This window comes from Halichoerus grypus, chromosome 2, assembly GCF_964656455.1.
Source record: "Halichoerus grypus chromosome 2, mHalGry1.hap1.1, whole genome shotgun sequence".
NCBI lineage: Eukaryota > Metazoa > Chordata > Mammalia > Carnivora > Phocidae > Halichoerus > Halichoerus grypus.
In genome coordinates this window covers 31,282,207-31,305,733 of record NC_135713.1, presented here as the reverse complement: position 1 = coordinate 31,305,733, position 23,527 = coordinate 31,282,207, and the positions used below count along the sequence as shown (strand labels likewise).

The following is a 23,527-nucleotide window of genomic DNA, read 5'->3' as shown; positions in this document are numbered from 1 at the left end:
TAGATGAGAAGATGGTTAAGCTGAGTCTCAGTGGTAGCAAAGGGAAGGAGATAATGTCCAGGCAGAGAAACAGGATTTGCCAAGATGCAGAGGCCTGGAAAAGTCTGACAAGTTCATCAATATGAGTAGGTGTCAGAATGTCTTGTAGGAATTACTGCTTTGGGAATGTGGTGAGAGAATGGAATGTCCAGGAAAAGAGACACAGTAAAGGATGTGGGCTCTGTCTTGAAGGCAGACCTTTGGCAGGGTGATTTGGAGGTGAATGAATGAAAAGAGGGGAGGAGCATGGGCAGAAGTAAAACAACAAAACAAAACAAAGACCCGATGAAGATGTTGCTGCAATCCAGGTGAAAATCATGATGACGTAAACTAAAGTGAGGGGCGCCTGGGTGGCTCAGTTGGTTGAGCGACTGAGTTCGGCTCAGGTCATGATCCCAGGGTCCTGGGATCGAGCCCCACATCGGGCTCCCTGCTCAGTGGGAGGCCTGCTTCTCCGTCTCCCACTCCCCCTGCTTGTGTTCCCTCTCTCGCTGTCTCTCTCTCTCTCTGTGTCAATTAAATAAATAAATAAAATCTTTAAAAAAAAAAAAAAGACATAAACTAAAGTGGTGGCAGATGAGGTGGAACCAAGTGGCAGAATGAGAGAGAGAGAGAGAGGTGGAACCAACTGGCATGTGAGGAAGAACATAGGATAAAAGATGAGTCACAGATTTCAGGCTTGGACAATTCAGAGCAAAATAACAACCTGTTCCTTAACATCCTTTAGGAACTTTTCCCCCCCCGATTTTCTCATCTCCATAATTGGCTTAGTGCCTAAAGCTTTCAGAAGGTCTTGTGTCTTAGAGCAATTTCCCAGAAAACAAGTATCACTGGGTATCAGATTCAAAAATCTGAGCAACTCCTTACTTCACCCATCCACTCCCAGGGACATTGGTGATCCTTCCTGCACATTAAAATTCAATTAGATCCTTCTTTTTATGTAAAGTACACCTCAACCAAATGTGATGTTTGGGGTAAAAACACATTTTTTAAAAAATACTAAGCCTGAATTGAAAGGATGTAGGTGAAAACCTTCAGATCAATATAATGGGATGTCCGACCTTAATTTTAGTTCACTTCTCTAGATCTCAGTTTCCTCTTTTATAAAATAAGTATACATCGGTCTAGACTTTTGTTCTTACCTATTGGAGCATAGAGAGCTCTTTGAGAATGTGTCTCCATTTCCAGAAATATGAACATACCTATGTATAAATAAATACCACTCAATTTCAGAGGGGATCCTGGATCTTTCCTAAAGTCTGCTAATGAATCCCCAAATAAAAACCTCTGATCTAGATGACCTAGGAGGTCCCTCCTAGCAATCTATGCTAGAAAGAATGCATATATGAAGATAGGAGGCCAAGGGACAGGAGAGAAAGAGAATGTATGAAGGAAACTATGGCCCTAACTTTTCCTTCTTCTCTTCTTCCTCCTCCTCCTTCTTCTTCTGATGATTATTATATAATCATATATAATTATACATTATTATTAATTATTATGTTAATTATTATCATTGCCTTGATTTAGTACACTGAATTTTAAGGCAAAGCATACTATTAGGTTGAGTCATTAAGTCACCAATTAAGTCATTGGTGGTGAAGCCGATAGCTTAATGTGTCTCTTTCTTTAATTTATCATGTAAGATAAAATCTGTTTCAGGTGTCTAAATTAACCCTAACCAAACCAAACTGAACCAAAAAATTCCTTCCTTTCCAAGACAAGATTCCTTTTCTCCACTTGGATATGCATGTTTTCTTAATAACATTTCTAACAAAAACATCTAGAAATATTTGTGGCAGCTTGTACTGGTGGAGATGTACATTTGGGATGGGCCAAGTGTGTTGGATGTGTAAAGAAAGATACTGAAAGGTGCTTTTGCATATTATTTTCTAATTGGATTAATCTGTCCTTATGAATTACTATTTTAGTTACAAATAATAATATATCTGTCAGGTTGGAAAGACGGTCACCTCTTAACCTTGTAACACCATGCTTTGAGTTGGTTTTTATGAAGAGGAGATAGAGAAATTAAAAAATATGCCTTACAGGGGTGCCTGGGTGGCTCAGTCGTTAAGCATTTGCCTTCGGCTCAGGTCATGATCCCAGGGTCCTGGGATCGAGCCCTGCATTGGGCTCTCTGCTCAGCGGGAAGCCTCCTTCTCCCTCTCCCACTCCCCCTGCTTGTGTTCCCTCTCTCGCTGTGTCTCTCTCTGTCAAATAAATAAATAAAATATTTTAAAAAAACAATTAAAAAGATAACACATTGATTAAAAAAAATATGCCTTACATATACACTTGTCTTTTTATTATTGCTCAACAAAATAACAACGTGCATTATTTTTCTCTCCAAAGCATCTAGTTATGAATCATTTTCCAAATTGAGAATTTTCAAAACTGAAACAACCCATATCAAGTTCTTATTTGGTTATTTCTTTGGTAGACTGAAGTTTTCATCCTCCCTATAAATCTAAAGTTAGTTGCAACTTTGATTTGATATTTGACTCTTGAATAAACGTCATGAATGTGGTGACAGAATTGTGTATGAATTTCAAAAGTTATATTTAGTACAAGTACAGTACATCACCAACTGCTTTAGTAAGTTTAACATATTGTGGTTTTTATTTTAGTTTAAAATGGAAAATGCACTTAGTTTCTCAGTATTCCCAGGATTTAAAACAGTCAGTGAATCACCAAAACAAACAAAGCAGGAGAAATCACAATATTTATGAGGAATACACAGTATATATAAGAATATGAAAATCACCAAGAAAATGAAAACTTTTTCTAAACAGTGCTTTATATTCAATTATTCTAATTTCAGGGGCAAATATAAGCCATGTGATACATTAACTTTTTTTAAAATTCTGAACATGTATCTGTTTGGCTTTGCAGAATAGCAAAGGTTAAAATTTTGCAAACAGCTGCATACTCTTTGTAAAATTAGAAGGACTGGAAGGAATAGACTTGGTGGTTAAGAGCTGTGGAGTCAGGTAGAGATTGATTCATAGCTTGGCCCCATTTCTTGTTGATTGAGTAAAAGTGGGCAAGTTTCTTAACTGTAAAATGGAGATATTGCCCTTTCTTTATGAGATTGTTTAAAGGATTAAATAAGATGACATGCATCACCTTGTATTAATGGCTCTATAGGACTTTAATGCTATTGGAATGATCTGCTTCACTCCTGTCCCTCTTAGAAAGTAAACTCTCACACACAGAGACTTTACCTATCCTGTTCACCATTGCATTACTTACTTTTTAAAAATTTTTTGTTGAAGTGTAGTTGACACACAATGTTACATTAGTTTTAGGTGTACAACATAGTGATTCAGTAGATTATACATTATGTTGTGCTCACCACAAATGTAGCTACCGTCGGTCACCATACAATGCTGTTACAGTACCATTTATATTTCTTATGCTGTAGCTTTTATTCTTGTGATTTATTCATTCCATGCTGGAAACCTGAATCTCACCCTCCCCTTCATCTATTTTGCCCATCCCCCACCTGCCACCCCTCTGGCAACCATCAGTTTGTTCTCTGTATTTATCAGTCTGTTTCTGCTTTCTGTTTGTTTGCTTGTTTGTTTGTTTTGTGTTTTAGATTCCACATGTATGTGAAATAATATACTATTTGTCTTTCTCTGTCTGGCTTATTTCACTTAGCGTAATACCCTCTGGGTCCATCCATGTTGTCACAAATGGCAATATCTCCACCATTCCATTTCTTGGAACAGTACATGCACATTGTAAATGTTTTATAGATATTGAATCAATGGATCAATGTTTAATACCAGGCTAAAAGGGTTGTATATTATTTTCTGCAACAATGAAAGCTACCAAAAGTTTTTAAATGTGAGGAGGAGTAGGTGGTGGTAGCAAAATAAGGTATCAAAGAATACAGATCTAACAATAGCATATTAAATACGTGGGAGGGAGATGAGGTGGAGATCAATACTAGAGGGAGGAATCATCACTTAGATCTGATTTCACACAACTTTGGAACAATAAAATGAGTTTCAACAATCCTCACCTTAAAATAAGTAGCTACACATTAAAAACCATGGCTTTTTGGTTTGATACTTTACAATGACCTCATCATTTCTAAAATATCACTCTAAAATCTAAATCTCCAAACATTTCTTATTAATTAGAGAGTAAAATGGTTGCATGAAAAAGGCATGGCTTCTGCTGAATAGAAGTTACCACTGATTCATCAGTCTTCCTACTTTTGAGGAATAGAGGAAATGCTGAACTGTCATTTCTATACGCATGTTGTGGTCTCACTTTTGAAGTTTGCACATCCAGTCTGTTCCAGGCTGGCTTATTTTGTTTGGATTTGTATGCTCAGAGGACAGAAGGGCCACTTCCCATCTTGCTCATGCATCTGAGCCAAGGCTGAAGTGCCCTTGAGATTTCAACAGGAGTGCTAAATTTTGCAAAGTTATGCCAAATTCAGAACAAGATGAAAATGAGCCATGCTGAGTAATTGGCTTTATTTTCAGAGTTGCTCAGTGAAAGAGAAATTTATGTAGTACAGCTTAGATACGAAGCTAAAGGTTTTCAGCGACCACAGGAATTTACACTGATGTGCAACGACAGATCTTTCTTCTTCCTATATTTGCCTGAATAGAAAACACATTTATATTTCCTTCCTCCCACCTACCCAGATCATTATTTTACACTTCTCAATCTTTTGTCTATCTCTAATATCTCCTCTCTTCCCATTCCCAGCTGATTAGCTCAGCTGATATCTCAGTCATTGTGACATACCAGACAAGAACTACTACTCATCTTCCCTCCATAAAATCTATAACCTACTTGCATGTTTACTGCTTCTGCTCTCTCTCTCCTTCTCTTTTATATATATATATATATATATATATATATATATATATATATATATATCTTATAAATATATAAAATTTATTTATATTTTTATATATGTACATATATGATAGACAGATAGGTAGGTAGATAGATAGTAGCATTATGGAGCCCATATTATATTACATATATAATAGGCAAAGGGTCCCTGCTCCTCACAGAGACCTCGCATCCACCTGGGACCTGGATCCCATTGCTTCTCACCTACTTATTGACTTTGTTCCTCTAATTGCCTCACCCCACCCCCAACCTCTTCTACACAGTCAGTCTCTCCTTCTCTACAGAATTAGTTCTATGGACAAACAACTCCTAATATCTCTTCTTGTTCTGCATCTTCAGCTAACAGCAATTTCCATGCAAACTTTAACAGGAAATTCTCTACAAGAGTTATCTTCAGAAGCTTTTTTATTTTGCACCTTCCATTCTTCTTTTCACGGCTCTAATTCAGAAGTGAGATGATTGAGCCAAACTTATATAAATATAAAACTTTAATAAATTGTGCAAGTCTGCCTTCAATACAGATTATACGAACATATATTTTCACCAAAAGGCTATTTCCACCACAATCCTGAGATATTGAAAAGACTAATGAAAAACCTTTTATCTCATAGTGTGGAAAAAAAATTCTATGATTTTGGAGTGGACTTAAAAAGGTTTTTTAACAGAAATTAAACTAAAATTAGGAAGGATTCAAATTAAAATGCCTTGATTTACTTCAAATGTTATTCTATTGGTGATTATAATATAATAACTTGGGGGAAAAACATAGTAAGCGAGGTTCACAGATTTGTTTTCCTTTCCTTTTACACATTTCTGAAAATAATAGCACAAACCCAAGAAAGTCTCATATATGTCCAGGCTCATATCTACTTGTATTTTTCAACATATCCCCTAAGTTTACAAATTTAGAAATTTATAAATTATTTTCTTGAACAAGCACAACTAATTTATTCTCCATCCAGTAGCATGGACACAATGTGCATGTAAATATTTTTTGATGTTATAATTTCTCAAGAAGCTAAGTAAAAAATACAGTCAAAATTAGCTTATTAAGTTGATATTTTATTTCAATGTTCTTCAATGCATAATTCATAATTATATCTGTCAACTCACAGATTACATGGACCTTTTTAGTGTGTTTAATGAATTTTTCAATAACTCTAAGGCATTAGTCCAAATACAGTTTTTCTTAGCAAACTGAAAACTAACAATAACATCTGTGAAGCTTGTGATCCATTTTTTATACTTAATAAATTTGACAGTTTATTTGCTTGGCCAAATAATTGGACATGACAGCTGACAACCTTTTAAAACAAATTAAACATTACAATTTCATCATCTTTTATACATAAAGATTTCCTGTATAAAAATCTGGCCTTTGAAGATGTTTAATGAATGATAATATTTGTGTTTCAATCATTTATAATTTTGGAAGTTTCTTTTTGAGACATATTGCAACTTTTATTTTCTATGCATTGAATTTATCAGAGTTCCAAAGCACTCTCAGGACATATATTCAAGTTGCAAATTAATGACAGTTAGCAACCTTATGGATTTTCAAAAGGTTCCCATGGCCAAAGCATTTGGTCATAAACCTATGGTAACAGATATTCTGGTGAATGTGTTACTGTTCTGAAGACAACTCATACAGAAACCTCATTGGAAAAAAAATTTTGAAGTGTGAAAATTTTAAGTATTGATGAGATGGTGAAGCAACCAGAAGGATTTTAAATTTGTTCATCCATTTCAGAAAATAATTTTTAATTATTAAACAAAATTGAAAATATGTATTTCTTATTATTCAGAAATTCTAAGGGTACACTCACAACTGCTTATTTGCACAGGCTATGATGACAAAGATTCTTTAGCATACTGTTTTAATATGAAAAGAAATGGAAACAAATAACAAAGTCCATAAAGAGTTGAAAGAATAAATGAAACATGAAATTTTGATCTATAATAGTTGAAATAGAAATACTACACAGCAATAGAAATGAATGCAGCATAGCTACATGCAAGATTAAAAATTAGTATCAAGGCATATTTTAGAGCAAAATGCTAATTTCACAAGATGATATAGCATATAATACATTTACATGAATATTAAAATATGCAAAATGAAGAAGTGTCTTGTTTAGGATACAAACATTCCTGGTAATGCTCTAACAATAAGCAAGAGGGAGATGAATACAAAATTTAGAATAGTGGAGGAAGGGAGGGAAAGAATAGAATAAAACAAATCAAGGTGGTGGATATGCAGATGTTTATTGTATTTTTACTTTATACCTCATATATAATTTATAAATATTGCCTTGTAGTTATTTAGTATTTAACAAAAATAAATTTTCAGAAACTCGGTTGAAAACTTCATTTTAAGAATTCAACATTGGGAAAAAAACATTGTTTTAGATGTACATCTTGGCTCGGTAAGTTTGTTGCTTTAGTTAGGGCTATCTTGGAAACCAATTCAGGTAACTCAAAAAAAGAGGTGGGATACATCCTAAAAATACCAATATTTCATGCATATTATGCCCAGACAGGCTTTATGGGGCCTAGAACCAGGATATAACACATGAGGGATAGAAGCAGATCTCCCTCTCGCTCTTCTTTTTTCCACCTCCTTCTCTGCTGCATATTCGCTCCTGTGGGAGCTCTTGGATTTGTCACTTCCCCACCAACACCAACTTCCTCTCTTATCCACAGTTTTCTGTCTCAGTGCAATGACTCAGTCCACATCATTACATGCTAATTCTCAAGTGCACCTACTCCAGCTGTCCACAACCCCTCTGTTTCTTAGTATATTTCTAAGGAAACAGAATCTTTTTTTCCCTAAAATTTGAGTTTATTTATTTATTTATTTATTTATTTATTTATTATGCTGTTAGTCACCATACAGTACATCATTAGTTTTTGATGTAGTGATCCACAATTCATTGCATATAACACCCAGTGCTCCATGCAATACGTGCCCTCCTTAATGCCCATCACCAGGCTAACCCATCCCCCCACCCCCCTCCCCTCTAAAACCCTCAGTTTCTCGTTACTGAATGATGATCATTTTGACTGACTTGGAGTCAGTTGCCTCCCATTCATCCAGCTAGCCATGGCCAGAATGAAAGTGATGGGACAAGACACGATGTGCATCCCACAGGGGCTGAGGTCTGGAAAGAGATTCTGAGAAGAGAGGGTGGGATAGGGCAGCCACTTCAAAATATACTCACATTTATATTATGTTGAGTCTTAAGATCCTCCATATGGGGCTTGTGGTGATTCCAGTCATTCAATCTGAGCTAACTATTCTCGAGGATAAATAAACATTTCCCTAATGGATGTTGTGGTCTCCTAGCCTCTGCATTTCTATATTTTAAGGTGATGTTCTGCTACTCCAGGAACTTCAATTAGAGATCAGGAGAAGGGGAATTGAATTGTCTTCCCCTGAGATGACTAGTTCCCTGATGAGGTGTTTTAGATTTCAAAGAGCTATCTAGCAGCTGGTGCTTCCTCCCTAATTAACCCCTCCTTTACCTTTCCTTTAAGCAAGTCGATAGTAGGATAAAAGCAGTAAAAATCCCAGATCTCTTTCTCTTCTCCGTGGGCCCACTAGATCAAGTCATTTTGAGGGATAGATTACTCACGTAACCCACTGCTATTGGCTGCAGGAAACAAAAGGGACTAGTTGAAAGGGTATGGGTGGATGACCAGGCAGCTACTTTTAGTACTCAGAAAAACCCACAACTCATTGTGGGCAGAATAGCATAACGCCTCCTGTGCTGGACATGCATCTGGATACTCTCAGATCCCATTCTCCCTTCTGGACTCTGCTATGTCATTTTGTGAAACAAGAGTCTACAGATTGCATTTATCAGCCTCCTATGACTACTTGATTCCCATTAGGTTCTGCCAATAAGAGGCACTAGTGGGAGAAGGTATAAGTGAAACTTCTTGCTTCAGATTTCAGTACTTCTTTTCATTTATCTTGCTCCTCCAGTTTTCTGTGTTAAAGTCATGTTCTGGAACTACTTGGGGTGTTTTTGTTTTACTTACTAGATGCATATACTGCCACTATGATTTCTCGTTCCGGTTAGGCGGGGGCTTTTACAGCACGACTTTGCCCATCTGGGAGGGGAAGCCATCTCTCTGCACCCGAGAAGAGGAATTTTGGAGCAAAACTAGAAACTCGAGAGTACTCTGTGGATGCAGGCTTCTGGGTGTCACCTTGCTCTTTGAGTATGGTAAAATTTCTAGGAAATAAGAAACCCGTGCACACTATGTATGTACATTCGTTGTGTTTGTTGGTGCTATTCCTTACAGTATCAGGTTGAATTTTCAAAAATTCAAATGGAACGTCTTTCACAGAATGCTTATTTTCATTTCCATGAAATGTTTTTGTTTTTTTTTTTTTTAGCAGAATGATGAGTAAAATAACTAAAAGGTGTTTTAACGCTTCCTAAATTGGGTCTCTACGCTTAACAATATTGTTTTATCAAATTGAAGTTGGAGGCATTATAAAAAATAGGTTTCAAAATTTGACCATAAAAAATGTACCACTTCAAGACAAGAATCAATGATTTGTGAATGACCTCCCTCTAGAGGCACTGACAGTCTAGCATGAAATTTTATAAATGATTGTCCCTATTTTTGAATAATCCATCCAGCACTCTACTTCAGACTATTTTTAAAATCTAATTCCACTTAAGTTTTTTTTATTCATTTGGAATTTTATTTATTCATTTTTAATTTAAATTCAACTAATTAACATATAATGTATTATTTGTTTCAGGGGTACAGGTCTATTCTTCATCAGTCTTATATAATACCCAGTGTTCATTACGACACATACCCTCCCCAATGTCCACTTAGGTTTTTAAGCACCAAATCCCTCCCAATTGCATATAGCAGGAGTCTTCACTAAGGAAGGGCAAGTTCTAAAACACTTCCTTGAATATGCTTTTTATTCCTTCTGCTATTTTCCAACCAAGAATTTGCATGCATCTTCTAATTTATGCAGGACAGATGAAAATAAGAGAAATCATAACAAAATGCTATTTGTGGGCAAGTGTTGGAAAAAACATTATAAACATGGGAATGACTAAAGCTGGTGCCTACTTCTCCACTCCTTTCACAAAGCCATCCCCAAATAGCTTGCATGAGGGCATATCTCTAAAGGGATGTATTTGTAAAGACATTCTGGAATTCTATCCAAGTTCATGAGAATCTTGGAAGATGGGAGATTTCTGAACACAAATGCTTCTGAATTCTCAAACATTGTGCTTGGATGAAAAACTCCAAGCTGTAAAAATAAAGACATAGAAAGTGAGTACAAATCAATAGCCTAACTTGGGTGTGTGGCAAGAAGCAGCATCAGGATTTGTAACTACAATGAAATAAGTAGAGTCTCATTGGATTCAACATCAAAGTAAATCAATAGAAACAACCAGTGAAGATCATTAAACCTTCCATAGTGGTTACCTTGGTCCTGGAAACTTAAGCAAACCGAAACGCAGAAGCCAAAAAATGAGAGACCTTGACCTATCACTTTAATCTCTGAGAGTAGTAGTGGTGCTATGACAGTTTAGCTTTCGGAGACAGGACTAAATTGTGTAAAGAGGAAGATACCACACATCTGCCCCCTAAGACTCCTTGTTCTATGCCAACAGTTTAATTAATTCTTGCTGGGATGACTGAGGAAGATTTCACAGGGGTGGTTATATTTGAACTTGGTCTTTAAAAACAGAGAACTTGGACAGTATGAAAAGAGGAAAAGGCAAACCAAGTGGCCCACTTAAAGGAAAACATAAGCAGCATACGTTTATGAGAAGATAAAGTGCCTATTTGAGAAACACATAAAGCACCTGCAACAGGCAGAGAAAGAGGATAGAAAATGCTAACTTTCTTACTTTGGGGTCAAGGCATGGTATTTGGGACAAATCGATAAACCAAGGATTTTCTGAGTATGTCAGCATCGCAGGCATGATAAACTCTGGTGGTCACTTTGAATGTTAATAGGGTTTTAAGGTGAGGAAAGAAAGTATCAGCTGAATTAGACACAGTTTCTGAAGAGGATTCCAGAGGAGTTACTCCTTTTATGGTCATTATTACATGCATTCTTTGGAAAGCAATAAACATAATACAATGCAACAGAATGAGCATTAAAAGTATAAGCCAAGGGCCAGAGAACTGAAATGGTATTTGACATCAGGTGACTTGCCCATCTACATCTTCTGAAGATTCTGGATTTATCAAAAGGTGTAAAAAAATGTTTTTAAAAGTGGGCATACAAGACCATCAGGATATTTAGGTTTAATCATTACAGGTCAAGGAAGGAAATGGCCTCTCAAGTCAGACCTTCTTACCTTTACGATTACAGTTCTCAAATGCATGTCCTGCTGCATATATTTTTTTGGAGATAGTAACAACTTAGTCACATTTTACTTTCCAAGTCAACAGTGGTTTTTCCGAATGGAAATGCAATTTACCTTTGTGCCCAATGATCTTGAAGGAGTTTAAAAGGTGCCTCAGACACACACTTCTAAATTCTTAACTTTAATGCAGAATAAGAAAGCTCTCCGCAGGTGAACTTTTTAAATCATATAATCTGAATACCCTGGCAATTTTTATTTTATTTTATTTTTTAAAAGATTTTATTTATTTGACAGAGAAAGACACAGTGAGAGAGGGAACACAAGCAGGGGGAGTGGGAGAGGGAGAAGCAGGCTTCCCGCCAAGCAGGGAGCCCGATGCGGGGCTCGATCCCAGGACTCTGGGACCATGACCTGAGCTGAAGGCAGACGCTTAACGACTGAGCCACCCAGGCGCCTGTACCCTGGCAATTTTTAAATCCTGGTGTATCACCCTTGTCTGGTTTAGATTTTCATTGTTTTCATTTGAATTCAGGAGAAATTATCTTAGCAATCTGAAAGAATCACACTTCCCTCTCTTTGGATCAAAATGAAAACAAATGATTTTTTTCCATGGAAAAATCCAAGACAAGCTTTTCCCTGGACAGTGAATCTAAAAAACTCTCTTTAGCTATTTGGCTTTGTTTTCCTGAATCAAACATGCTATTTGTCACTAAAATTAACCATTACTTATCATTGACTAAGCCAATAAATCTGGCAGAAATCAAGTAGGCTACATAGCAAATTGAATAAAAGCTAACATAGCCATGCCATCTCTTTTTCCTGAGAAAAAGAAAAATCAAATTGTGAAAAGTCACTCAATCTGAGTTAATTTTTTCTATTGAAAAACATTTTTTTTTGTGCAAACGCTTTCTTTTTCTAGCCTATTTTCTCTACATTAGAGATACTTATTTCATTCAACACACACATGCATAGTCTGATTTATCTTTTTTCTTTTTAATGCTATACCCAATAGTGTTGAATCCTACTGTTTTCTCCTTCACCATATTTTCCACATACATTTAAATGCTTTTGAAAACAGTAATAAAGGGTTAGGCTTTAATTTTTGTATACAGTTGGACATATAAAATTCTACAGATTCTTTGTAACTTTCTTTTCCTCTAACCAACTAATTGATTCAACCATCTCATTTCAGAACTCATCTAATGATGAAGATTTTCCCTAATATAAATGTTCCCATATATACATAAAAATGAATGGAAAAACTAGTGTATTTGTTTCTTTTTCTACAATTTTTAGGTAGTTACAAATCTATTCCAAGTTTCCAAGAGGTTGGAACTAAAGAAACTAGGCCAGATAATAGGTGTGCAGAGATGAAGGACCTGTCTCTTGGCCCCAACACCTGTGTCTTTATATCACATCTGAGTATCTCAGCTGTTATAGGGAAGTGATGAGCTAAGTGACTTACCATTCTGTTGCCATCCAGAATTTACATCTTCCCTTGGTAACATCAGACTGTGAGCATCTCAGTTTCCCTTTTGGTGCTCTGGAAATAACAGAGTGACCACTTTAGCAAGTACTTGGAAACTGTGAACATTAATGAAGATTAAGAAAACATTTTAGGAGCTTTCAACAAAAGGTATGACTGAAAAAGTTCTATATGGCTCCTTCAGGCAGGAGTTGCGACTTGTCATTTGACATATTTTTTCACCTATCTTGTTTTACTTTCAGGGACTAGTACTAACAGAATCCCATTGGTTGTTATCATAGAAATATCATAGAAAACACCGTGATATCTTGATAGTGGTTATCTGAGCTCACAGGATCTCTTTCTGAGGCTAAAATGTAAACTAGAGAACAGAACGTCTTCATTAAATGATACTCCCAGAGTTAACAATTTAAGCTTAGCTCTTATGAGAAGTGCAAAAAGAAATCATTTAAAAATTATCTCCTTTATTCAAAATTTGATTGAGGGTATGAAAAACTATTGGTTAATTTTTGCAAGCCACCTACCTAAGCTCCTGTTGTTTTATTACTTTATACATATAAAGCTTAAATAATATATTCATGAGAAATGACTAAGAAAATTAATTGTACAAACATATGATTAAAAGGTACGTACAGAGAATAAAGATGTAGTAGGCAGAAATATAAATGACAGTTTCAGGGATGCTATATTTATGCTGTGGTTAATCATTTTTCTACAGAATTGGAAAATTTAATGTAATGAGCTATTGAGCTTTTAATCTGTTTGGGAGTTATTTTCCATATAAAAATATTAGCTTCCTTCTAACTTGAGAATAATTTAGATAAATTTATATGAAATATTATTGACCGATTAGAAAGATCTAGTGCTATATAAATTTAGGGTACTTTTTTATTGTGCAAATAGACTTGATAGTAACAAAGATGAGAACACCCTATTTTGGAAAGGCTCAACCTCTCCCAACCTGCATCACCATCTCTATGATGATGACCATCACCTTAGGATGTCCACTCCTTCCTGTTTTACACCATATATTCAGCTCACTCTAGATGTCTTCACTTGAATGTTTCTTTATCATTTAAGCATAGGCCTAGGAACTTAGAACTTTTCCTGAGCTTTGGGAAACTTTGAGCTTGGAAAAACATGTCACCAAGATATGAAAAAGAAAACTTCAATATCAAAACAATATATGGCATAATGTCAACTATTCCAATAGCCACAAACCAGATACCACATTGTTTTAAGCAAATTGTGTTTAATGTGAAATGACTACATTTAAGACTTTTTGTTGTAATGTGGGATATGATTTCCAAAAGTAAGACTGTCTAGTATTGATGTATGGCCTTAAATGACCTTTGCTCAAACCCAAAATAGTCAAAACTGTTCTCACTTCCTCTTTCATAACATTCTTACTCATTGTTCTCTAACGTACCAGAGTAGCACCCAGAAGTCTGGTCTCCACACTTGCCTTTCATCCATCTAAACATTCTCTCTCAGTCCCTCCAGAATACATGCCTTCCTTCCATTCTTCCTGGCTCTTCTTTAGTTTAGGTCCTCATCTTTCTTAACTGTGAGCTGGACTCTGGGTTTCCAGACTCGATCCCTTTTGCCCTAGTAGTTTTCATACTTAAACAGCACATGGGGTGCTTTTTAAAAACATGGATTTCTAGGCTCCGTGTACCAGTTAGACTGTGATTCAGTTCATGTTGGATGCTGCTTGGGAATCTGTTGGCTTGTTTGCCTTTTAAGAATCTCCCCAGGTAATTTTGACCCATACTTTGAGAGAAATATTATAAGATTCCTTGTCCAAGGAATAACTAGAACTGTTTCTCTCCCAAGACACCTATTTCATTCTTATGGCTTAAAATAAATCATTGCATTCAGTGTAAAGATCTATCTTCTCAGAATGGTGCTCAAGGCTCTCTGATGAGATACTTGCCTGTATCTCACCATAATGCATTATGTCCTTATATGCTTAGAGAATTACAGCAAAGGAACACTGGCCATAGTCTAAGTAGGCTAGATTATGCCAACGTAACTATTTGGCTTCCAAATCTCAGGGGCTTAACTCAGTAAAAGTTTATTTTTTGTTCCTATTACCTGGACAGTGCAGGTTGCTTCAGGGCTTTGGCACATGCAGCTACTCAGAAACCCAGGCAGACAGATGATCTGACATCTCCACATAAAGCATCAGAGGTTACTTAAGAAGCTTCTTTTCAATGTTTTAGTATGCATGACCCACGCCACTTTTTTTTTCATGATCTATACGCTAGAGTTTGCACACATTGCTTAACCTTTCCAGGGCAGGAAGTATGGGAGAACACATGGATATTCAGCGAAGAGTAAATGTCTCTACCACAGGAACTTATGTGCGGAATTTAAAATCTCCCTCTAACTGAGCCCACAATCTTCTGGAGCTGTCATTCCTGATATTGACTGTCTATATTGTTTACATACATGGCATAGCAAATGGAAGACTTAGAAATCAATGAATAGCAACAGTCTCAATTTGAAACCCTTCTAAATTATTTCATCTATAAAAGATGGTCAGAGAAGTAAAGAATAGTGTAATTATTAATTTCCTCTGGTTATTTCTTTATTTTAAAACTGATCGGATTAATAAAACCTGCCAGAATCTTTTAATCAGTTCTGTATCTTTTGTATTTTATTCAAGTTACGTTTACTGGTCCTAGTTTTTGTCTTTAATTTGTATACCTTTATGTGATGAAGTATGGAATATATGCCAAGCACATTCAATCCATCAACATAAGGACCTTGGTGTTCTTCCAAATGTCAGTGGCCTTGTTAATTCTTAGATGTTGTATGCTGGGAAAGGCCAGTGCAAATAGATGTAATTTTCTACAAATGGGGGACATATTTCCTCAAATTATACTGTTTGGCTAATTGTCATCTCTGTCCTAACTCACAGTATATTCAATAGCTTATTTTTTATAGATATTTGAAAGAGTTGGGGCTTTTTAGTTATCAAAACTAATTTTCAATAAAATAGATTTAACTCCTTGTCTGTTAAAAAAAAAAAAACAGTTCCTGGGAGCTGAGGCAGGTGCAGCCATCCTGCTGGTTTCACCCACATCTTACTGATTAATCTATTGGTCAATAATAGCACAGGTAACAAGTTTCAAAGAGTGATGCAAACTGGCGCTAGCAGTTGTCAAGATGTTGATAAATGTCTTTTCTGTCACTCAGCTCTCCACTGGTCTCTCCAATTCAAAGACATTTTGTCAGTCAGTAGCAGAGGGAGTTGGAACGGCATCAATTGAACTTACCCAGTCAAATCTGTGTCTTCATTGTAGCAGGTCAACTGACCATTTTGAGCAGAAAAGCAGACCAATTTTGTGGCAGTTAATGGTATTGATTGTCATGTGTGTTCCATCTTCCTTGAATGAAGTGATTATTTATAATCCACTCCAAATTACGAGGGAAACTGAGGAACAACCCAGTGAGAGGGCTTGAATGTACACTACCAGCAATCTAAAATTTGAAAAGATATATAGATTTGAAATGATACTCTCCTAAAGAGAAGGATTCTCATTAAAACACACACACACACACACACACACACACACAAAGTATGCTTATATTGCCTGTCTTAATGGATTGTGCATCCAGATTATACCTGCATTATTTCACTCATCTTTTTTTTTTAAGTGGGAAAAATTTAAGATCTGGAGTTAATGTGGAGAGAAATCAAAATCTTTCTTTTGACAACTTGGTAAGTCAGTTTCAGGGGCACCAGAAAAACGTAGGCCCTTATTCTTAATTTGTGGCTACATTTATGTCAGTGTTTTCTGATTCCATTCAAGTGTTTTCTGCAAGTTTCTCTCAAAGGAAAAGCTCTGTGATCAAGTAAGCATGAGTACATTGCATATTCTATTTAGAGAGACTTAATGTACATTTTTAAATTCAAGAAATATTAAAGGGCTCCTTTGGTAAAGAATCACATTTAATTTTACTTAATCCAACAAACACAGAGTTTTTCTTTCTTGGTTTAATTACACTTACCAACATTTCCCAGAGCACAGCTTTCAAATGATACTCTACTATGTGCAGTGAATTATGTGTGTGTAAGTAGTGAAATAGGAATTAACAAAAGGCCCGTCCCCCACTGGCTTCTGGTCCTTATAGGGGAGAGGTATGCGTAATGGACCACCTGTTGTAGGGAGTGATTAGATATGCAAATGCAATCAATGTGTTCTTGGTTTCCATCATCCTTCCATCACTTGTATGACTCAGTTTGTTTAAAAATCATTTTACTGCTGTTTTTTCTGAACTGCCACATGGAAGAGGCCCAGCTCATGCCTAATGCTCAAACACCAGGGTAGGAATATTGCACAGGGGAGTTGTTTAACTTGGCATCACAGAGTAACTGACTTTCTGCACATTTATGGCACTTATCACTGAGAACCTCAATATGAATGAGAACTTAAGGGGCTTCTCATTTCTTCAAAATGAACTGATCATAATGTTCTTTTGCAAAAATTCTTTTTTTTTTTTTATTCATAGGAAGTATCATTTGAATCAACTCTTATGTTCAACATAGTCATTTCAAGAGAGATACACTAGGATTCAAATACTCATTAATGCAGCAGGGAGCATGTGTCTTTTGATGTCTTCTTACTTTCTGACTGTGATTTTGATGTGGCTTTTAAGGAATAAAAAGCCGCATCTTAAAGTAGATGACTACATCCTGGGTGTGAATATAGGTAAGTTGGTTTGATTGTTAAGTCGATTCAACTTCAATATATTAAATCCAAGGGGATGATTAAAATGTCCTAAATGGAACTAAACATTATACCTATCTCTAACCTATCAGAAAGAAAACAAAAATCTCAAAAAGACTGAGACAATCATTTTGGATGAATCATATTTTATATAACCTCATTGCCCTGAAGGATTCTGTTATAGACTGAATGTGTCTCCCTAAAATTCATATGTTGAAGTCCTATCCCCCAATGTGATGTTATGAGGAGGTGGGTTTTTGGGAGGTGATTAGGTCATAAGGGCAGAGGCTTCATGAAAGGGATTGGTGCCTATAAAATAGACCACAGTGAGCTCCCTTGCCCCTTCTCCCCTATGAAGATACAGCTAGAATATGGCCATTTATGAACCAGAAAGCAGTTCCTCACCTAACATGAGATCTACTGGCGTCTTGATTTTGGACTTCCCAGTCCCCACAACAATGAGAAATAAATTTACGTTGTTTATAAGCCTCCTAGTCTATGGAGCCTAAATAGACTAAGACAGGTTCTGAGTACTATTTGAGTATAAATAAGGAAAAGATCAGAGTACTTTCACATTTCCGATAGTGATAGCATAACAGATGTCATCCCTTTTTCATGTGCAAGGTCATGCGCATAATTATGTTTGGGTATTAAAGAAATCTGCTGAAGGTGAAGTTGGAATCAAGTATTCACAACTTAAGACCACTAGAAAAAGAGATTTTGTTTTCAAGAGAAAGGATGTAGAAAAATTTCACCTGACTGGCCACCATAGGAAAGGTTTATCTGTTGCCTGGGTAATCTATTTCAGGGTTATCATATCAATCAAAATTTCATGGATAAGGAAAAGAACAAGCAGTGAAAAGCTTGCTATTTTGGTGCAGAAAAGAAGGAAATTTATATGATTTGTTTTTCTATTCTAAGAACTGATTTATGGTCTTATAAAAGAGTATGGGAGCTTTATTGCTTCCATTTCCCATCTTCTGCGCATTTGGGGTCAACTTCCAAGCAATGCCTACTGCAGAGTTTCTTACATTAGCTAATGTGCTGTTGACCACTATTGTACAAAATAGCAGAGCTGAACTGCTTAGCAGGCTTCATAATAGCACATTTATTGTTCTCCAGCCATGACTTGGAGCTGCATCTTAAATTACTGGGAATCTGGACAAGTAGTAGACAGAAATCACTCACACTTCCTTGATTTGTTTTTGTTGTTGTTGTTTGTTTTATTTTGTTTCAAGTTTTTATTTTAAATTCTAGTTAGTTAACATATAGAGTGCTATTAGTTTCAGGAGTAGAATTTAGCAAAACTCCTTGATTTGAAATTTTACTTGCATGACTAATTCTTTGTGTTTCTATTTCTTGTTTGATTGTTTACTAATTTATTAATAACTTACTTATTCATATAGTCATCCAACAAATATTTATGAAGGGACTGTTTTGTACCAACATTGTGTGCTAGGTTTTAAAGACCCAATGAAGATAGCATCCTTTAGTAGCTTCCACGAGTAGCTTCCACTTCAGAGAGGAGCAGAGAAATATGCAGCTACCAAGCCACATAGAAAGGGCTAGACTGCAGGCAGCACAAGGGTTATACTGAGAAATTAACTCAATTTAGACTAGGGAACTCAAGAAAGTCTTTCCAGAGGAGGTGAAGATAACCCCAAACAAGTTGGGAGGAATGGTGGGGAAGGAGTGTGAGAGGTGGGAGAGAAGCATATTGGAGAGGGGGAGAATAGTTAGGAGGCTGCTGTGGTAATCTAGAAGAGAAATGAGGAATGACTGAACTGGAAAAGGGAATGGAAAGGTAAGGTTCCATTCACAAGTCCTTGGTGACTGGGACATGGAATGGGAACAGTGACAAGCAGGTTAGGGAGGAGCAAGGTGACTCTTAGGTTGCCATGCAGAACATGACTCCAAATCCATTGGATTCATTCATTTTCACTTCCAAAACTGGCTCCAAGGATGTTGAGCTCTGTCATGGCTTCAAGTTCCTTATAGAGCCCTAATAAGAATGAATTAAAATAATTCAGTTCTACAAGCTGACCCAGTTCCATATCTGTCTTTATAAAAGTCCCAGGAAGATGGATCACATACAGAACACAATGGTAGTGAAGCTAAGTAGATGGTGAAACTAAGTTATTTTTAAAATTGTCTTCAGCTAATTATAAAAAATCTGGGGGAAGAATATTTCCTTGCTTTGAAGATCAGAATTTCTATTGTAAAAAAATATGGTTGATCTAATGACTTGCATAACATTAAAATCCTCATCAGAGTTTTTCTATCTGGGTTTACCTAAAACTCCAGGTATAAAGAATACCATAACATGTGGCCCTTCCCTAAGGAGACTGCAGTTTTCACTGAGAAAAATAAAGGGTTAAAGAATTACCAACAACTGACAGACCATCTAAGATCAGTACATCTCACTAGGGAATTTCTTGGTCTATTCTGAGCAGATTTTAATTCATGACTTGGTAAAATTCTTTTAATCCGTTTATCAAAGCAGAAGAATGAAAGATCACTGAATTTATTTTTAAACTATAGAGGAAGCCTCCCATATCTGTTATCTTATTTGAGTTTGCTTTTGCCTCCAAAATGGACATTAATATTATATTCTCACAGAAAACTACAGAGCATTATATTATAGCCAGAATGTAACAGAAGTATAATAGTTACATGGAAATGTAACTGAAGGGGTTGAAGACAGTCACAGGATGTATGTGATGATAAGGTGAAGTTGGCAAAAATAACAGCAGCAGAGAAAATTCAAATATACCTTTAAATGTGTACTTATATTATGACATCTTTCTGTTGGATAACTAACAACTGACTCCCATCCAATCGTGCTTGAGGTGGTTTACTTGTAGTAACTTGCTGAAGTCGTAAAGCAAGACCATGGTGATGATGGGAACAGATTGTTCTAAGTCCCACAAAAAGATTCTGCCCACTAAACTATCATTAACATTGCTTTGAAAAGTGATATGTAAGAGTTTGACGTCACTAGGTTTCCTGCATTGCTAGTTATTTTGTTACATATTCTCTCATCTTTTACATAAGTTTTCCTATCAAAAAGACTTTTAGTATATCTATATTGATTTAATGCCATATGTTTTATCCTTAATATTTGTTTATTGATAAACCAAGAAGAAAAATATTTAAACATGTAGTTTTGAGGATTGTATAAGCTCAACACATTTATTTTCACAAGTGGAGAAATTGACATCCAGATAGATGTTAGATCCAAAATCATACTGCTAATAAGAGGGCTCTCTGCCACGAGGCTATAGGACTCCTGGAATCCAGACCCACACTTTTTCCATCATCACTCCTGTTCTTCCCCTTTATTTGATATAAAAAGCCTATTTCCTATAGCTCTGATAAAACATTACCAGCTATATGTTGCTTTGAAACTAGAGTTTTTGTTTCGTTTGGCCTTTGCATTGTTTCTAATGACCCCCAAATGCTCAGGGCCAGATTGGCTTCATGGGCATTTCTTTCTTATTGTTAGTGCACCTATATTCCACGAAGAAAGGTGTAAATGTCTATGTAACCCTGTTCTCTAACAAAGTCCCACATTTTCCCCTGGTTTCTGTTTTGTCAGTCTGTAATATAGTGGTCCATCCCTGCAATGTGGTGGACCATCATCAAAAGGCTAAAGAGAAGGTCAAAGGTGAGCAAATCCAAAGGAGTCCATATTAAAGGTAATGTGCACACATCTTAATTGGCATTCAAGGTTCTTAATAACCTATTCCTACTGGGCCTACCCAGGCTTGCCTTCTGTTAGATATAAGGGACTCTTTGCTCCTATTGGAACAAATATTTTCAGTATTTTCTCTGGTCAGTTCGTACATACTTTTCAGTAGTGTGCTTCCACCCCTGCTTCATCCATTATGGTTACAACCATGAATATCCTTACTCATTTCATTTCACACTTGAATCCAGCAATTTATACATGGTCTCACCTTGTCTATATGCTTCCCTGACTCACTCATCCACGTTTATTTCTTCTAACTCTGAAATTCTTAACCACTTTTTTTCTTAGCACTGCACTCTGAGACTTAGAACATTTTATATCTGATACTCAACTCTGTTTACAACTAGTTTCTAAAGTCTTTGAAAATAGGCTTGTGCTTGTGTGTTATTTGATTTCTCCTTAGGTAGAGCTGTGGTGTTAGGACTATTCAGATATGGCTCTTCCCCTTTTGGGCACATGGTAGGATTATACTTCCTCGATCCCTTTAAAGTCCGGCACAACCTTATGACGTCCTTTGGAAAACAGAATGTGAGAGAAGCGATGTATGTCACTTCTTGGTGTAAGTTTTAAGAGCCAGTGTATGGTTCACCTTATTCCCAACCCCTGCCATGATACCATGGCAGCAGATATGAAGATAGAATCTCCATCAGCTTGGACCCTTGAATGGCTATGATGGTAGAGTTTACTGTTGATCTATGATGAAAATGTACTCTGAGTGAGAAATAAATAGTCCTTTTAACATGGCACTAAGATTTGGGCATTCTTTGTTTCTGCAGCATAACCTATGACATCCTATCTGATTAAGCATCCTAGGTAAGTGTCATACCTATAGTGGATATCCAATAAATAGTTATGCTGTGGGAGCACGTAGCTGGTGTAGTTGGTTGGGCCTCCAGCCCTTGGTTTTGGCTCAAGTCTGATCTCGGGGTTGTGAGATCAAGCCCCGCATCTGGCTCCATGCTCACGAGGAGTCTGCTTGAGTTTCTCTCTCCCTCTCCCTCTTCCCCTCCCGACTGGTCTCTCTCTTTAATATAAATAAATCTAAAAAAATATTTGTGGTGTGAAGAATGAAAATAATCAAACTAGACAGCCAACTAGACACTGTAACTTGTAATTAATTTTGGAAAATTCCAGTGACAACCAGTAAGCATAACCAGGGATACCAATGAGAAAGTAAAAACAGCGAAAAGGAGATTTTTGTACTGACATAAAAAATAAAGCTTAACAAATTCCTTTAACTCTGATTGACCTCAGAAGTACTGACAAAGTCCGGAACAGCCTGAAGTTGCAAATATTTGATGTCTCAATTCCTGGAATATTCATTTCTAAGGCCAGTTAGGAAATGGGGAGGAGGTAAGAAAAGAAAAAGAAAGGAAAATCTGGAAAAATGGATGTTTTATGGAGTTGGCTGACTGTGTGAGTGAATAAACTGAACAGGGATTAAAAAAATTATTGGTCTTATTTTGAGCGCATGTGAGACATGCTTACCCATTATACATGTATGTATTATATGCATTTAATACATATACATGTTATATGCAGAAACATGACAGAAAGCAAAAGAGGCAAGTTGGCATGTGTTTTATGAAAATTATTGCTTTCAGAAAGATGGCTGAACAAAAAAAAGTAAGATTTCAGTTATTCAGATAATTCATCCCAAACCTGTAAGTAGCACCATTATGACAAGTTTTGCCTTACTTGCAGGCATCTACATTTTACATGTTTTTTTCAAATAAGCTGTGTGTGCTTGTATAAGTGTAAATCATGGCAAGGTCCTTAAAAATAACATAAAACACTGCAATATCCTTTCAGTTCTCTGCGTTTCCATTATATAATTCACACAGTTTTATTCCAAAACTATTGGTTGCCAACTTATTCTGTACAAAGTAGTGTTCTAAAACAATCCTTAAAATTTAATGTGCATAATAATTAGGAGGGAATTCTTGTTAAAATGCAAATTCAGGGGCCCCAGGGTTTTGAGTTCAAGTCCCACATCGGGCTCCACACGGGGTGTGGAGCCTACTTAAAAAACAAACAAATAAAACAAAACAAATAAATAAAACGCAGATTCATAACCAATGGACTAAGATTCTGCATTTCTAACAAATATCAAAGTGATATCAATGAAACTGGTATGGACCACCCTTAAAACCACACTGGTATGGACCACACTTAAACCCAAAGCAAAGCTTTGAGTAGCAAGGTTTTAAGTAAAGCCTCTCAGGTCACCATTGGTGGCCATTGGTTTGAGAGGTCAGAGCTCACT

The 23,527-nt window shown here is 36.3% G+C and overlaps 1 protein-coding gene and 1 long non-coding RNA gene across 2 annotated transcripts in view; one reads left to right on the top strand and one right to left on the bottom strand.

Moving 5' to 3' along the window:
• The window catches only part of LOC118547624 (uncharacterized), a 28,359-nt gene extending 19,789 nt beyond the window's left edge, over window positions 1-8,570 (bottom strand). Inside the window, exon 1 of the long non-coding RNA XR_004923181.2 lies at window positions 8,145-8,570. This is a non-coding gene — a long non-coding RNA (uncharacterized LOC118547624). The remainder of the gene's footprint in view (window positions 1-8,144) is intronic.
• The window catches only part of LOC118547621 (small ribosomal subunit protein eS4, X isoform-like), a 404,116-nt gene that overhangs the window by 313,359 nt on the left and 67,230 nt on the right, over window positions 1-23,527 (top strand). The gene's annotated exons all lie outside the window — the stretch shown is intronic.